The sequence below is a fragment of the Marmota marmota genome, unplaced genomic scaffold (assembly GCF_001458135.2).
Source record: "Marmota marmota marmota unplaced genomic scaffold, marMar, whole genome shotgun sequence".
Lineage (NCBI taxonomy): Eukaryota > Metazoa > Chordata > Mammalia > Rodentia > Sciuridae > Marmota > Marmota marmota.
In genome coordinates, this window is record NW_026008065.1 from 15,441 (window position 1) to 18,304 (window position 2,864).

Here is a 2,864-nt window from a genome sequence, read left to right on the forward strand (position 1 = left end):
ACTGGGATCCGGACTGGCCGGGAGGGAAGCGGAGTCAGGGGCGGCGGCAGGGCAGAGCCCAGGGCGAGCGAGAGCTTCGGGGGAGGGCCTGGGGCGGGGCAGTAGGGCATGGTGGAGGCCAAGGGCGTGGGTCCACGCCTTCAGCCCGGACTTCAGAGGGTCCGCCCAGGTCAGGTGTAGCCTGAGAACAGCCAGAGGAATACCACTTTCACTTCTGTGGTCAGAGTGGGAGGAGGACACGTGGGAGCCTGTGTCCCTCAGGAAGCCTCCCTGCAGAAGTACCCAGCCCGACACCCCTCCGAGGTCTGATGGAGTCCAGGGCACAGAGCCTGAAGAGTCCTGGCAGGGATGGGGTCGTGAATGTACCCAGGACACTGCGTCCTCCCCCAGTCGGCACTTGGGACACAGCGTCGTCCTCCTCCAGTCTACACTGCGGACACAGGGTCCTCCACCCATCTACACTAGGGACACAGTGTCCTCCTCTAGTCTACACTCTGGACACCATGTCCTCCTCTAGTCTACACTCGGGAGACTCAGATACAATGTCCTCCTCCAGCCTACACTCGGGACATCCGTGTCCTCCTCCTGTCTACACTCGAGACACCGTGTCCTCCTCCAGCCTACATTCGGACACAGTGTCCTCCTCCAGTCTATACTCGCAACACAGTGTTCTCCTCCAGCCTACACTCGGGACACACTGTCCTCCTCCAGCCTACACTGGGGACACAGTGTTCTCCTCCAGCCTACACAGGGGACATAGTGTCCTCCTCCAGCCTACACTCAGACAGAGTGTCCTCCTCCAGCCTACACTCGGGACACAGTGTCCTCCTGCAGTATACACACCGGACACTGTATCCTCCTCAGTGACCTTGGCTTCCCATGAGAGGGACCATGAGGAGCACGTATGTGCACACCCCAGACAGTAGACAAGGCACTTCCCTTGGAGGGCACCTGTCTTCAAGGCCGCCCGGTGGAGGAGGCCCCTGCCTCCAGCCCTGTCTGTGGGACTCTCCATTCAGAACTTAGACTTGCCCTAGCAACAAAGGCACCTGGCCCACAAACCCAGCTAAGACAGAATTCCCGTTTTCCCGGCCCACGCAGGAAGGACTCAGCCCTACTCAGGTCCTCAAGCCCTGGGAAGGGCTCCTGTTGGCTCCCCAGGCCGCCTGCCCCCTGTGCAGGTGTAATAGGTAAAGGATCTCAAGGTGAAGGGTCTCGGGATGAGCTCCTCCTGGACACGGGGACCTCATGCAATGGCACTGTGCTCCCAAGAGAGAAAGAGAGGACACAGACACAGAGGAGGAGCCACATGGAGATGGAGGAAAAGACTGGAGTGAGGGGCCACCAGCCAAGGCGACCTGGAGCCCAGGAGCTGGAGAGGCAGGAGGAGCCTTCCTGGAGCCTGTGGAGAGGGCAGGACACCATTGAAACAGGCGGGTCCTGTCCACATTTTGACCCCAGAACCTGTGAGTGGGACCTTGTGTGGGAACAGGGTCTCTGCAGAGGTCGTTCGTGAAGGGTCCTGAGATGGGCTCCTCCTGGGTCAGATGGCCCTCATGCAATGGCCATGTCCTTAAAACAGAAGAGGGGACAGCCTCAGAGGAGGAGCCACATGGAAGATGCATTTCCTTTTAAGGCCCCAGGTTGGTGGTCACTGGCTCCAGCAGGCCCTCTGCTGTGTGGGTCTCATGAAGGCAGATGGACCCTGCTGCAGCAGTCACCAGGAGCTGTGTGACACGATCTGGACAAAAGACCGTGGAAGAGCTGGTGTCTTTGGGGTCCTGCCCGTTGCCACATGTGGGCATCCCACCTCGGGGTGCTGCACAAGCCCCACTGTGCAGAGGGCCCATGGGGACCCTCCCCTCACTGCTGAGGGGGCCTCACTGCTTCTGAATCTCAGTTTTGATGTGAAGTCAGGGCTGATGCCTGGGTCACTAACCCACTAGATCAAAAGGCCCTGAACACCCAGTGCCCACACTGGGGGTTGCCCTCTTCCTAATGCTCTTGTGCTGCTTACCCCAGGCCCCTTGGCCAGACTGACTCAGGTGGGCCAGAGTTCAGCTCTGTGGCAGGTGGGGATGCTCTGTAGAGTAGCAGGCCTGAGCAGAGACAGGGAGTGAGGGGTACAGGGGGCCTGTGAGCAGGGAGTGGAAGGGAAGGGTAAAGGGACTGTGAGCAGGGACAGGGAGGGAGGGGTACAGGGGAGTGTTAGCAGGGAGAGGAATGGAGGTGTTCAGGGCCTGTGAACAGGGAGAGGGGTCAGGGGCCTGTGAGCAGGGAGAGGGAAGGAGGGTTTCAGGGGAGTGTGAGCAGGGAGATGGACTGAGGGCTACAGGAGAGTCTGAGCAGGGAGAGGGAAGGAGGGGTACATTGGCCTGTGAGCAGGGAGAGGGAGGGAGGAGTACAGGGGCTATTAGCAGGGACAGGGAGGGAGGTCTACAGGGCCTGTGAGCAGGGGGAGAGAGGGAGGGAATGGTACAGGGAGCCATGAGCAGGGAGAGGTAGGGAGGGGTACAGGGGCTATGAGCAAGGACAGGGAGAGAGGTGTACAGGGGGTGTGAGCAGGGAGAGGGACTGAGGGGTACAGGGGGCCTGTGAGCAGGACAAGGAGGGAGGGATACAGGGGGCCTGGAGCACGAAGAAGGAGGGAGGGGTACAGAGGCCTGTGGGCAGGGAGAGGGAGGGAGGGCTACAGAGGCCTGTGAGCAGGGAGAGGGAAGAAGGGGTACAAGGGGCCTGTGAGCAGGGCGAGGGTGGGAGGAGTACAGGGGGCTATGAGCAGGGACAGGGATGTAGGGTTACAGGGGACCTGTGAGCAGGGAGAGGGAGGGAGGGAGGGAGGGTGATAGGGGAGGTGTTGAGCC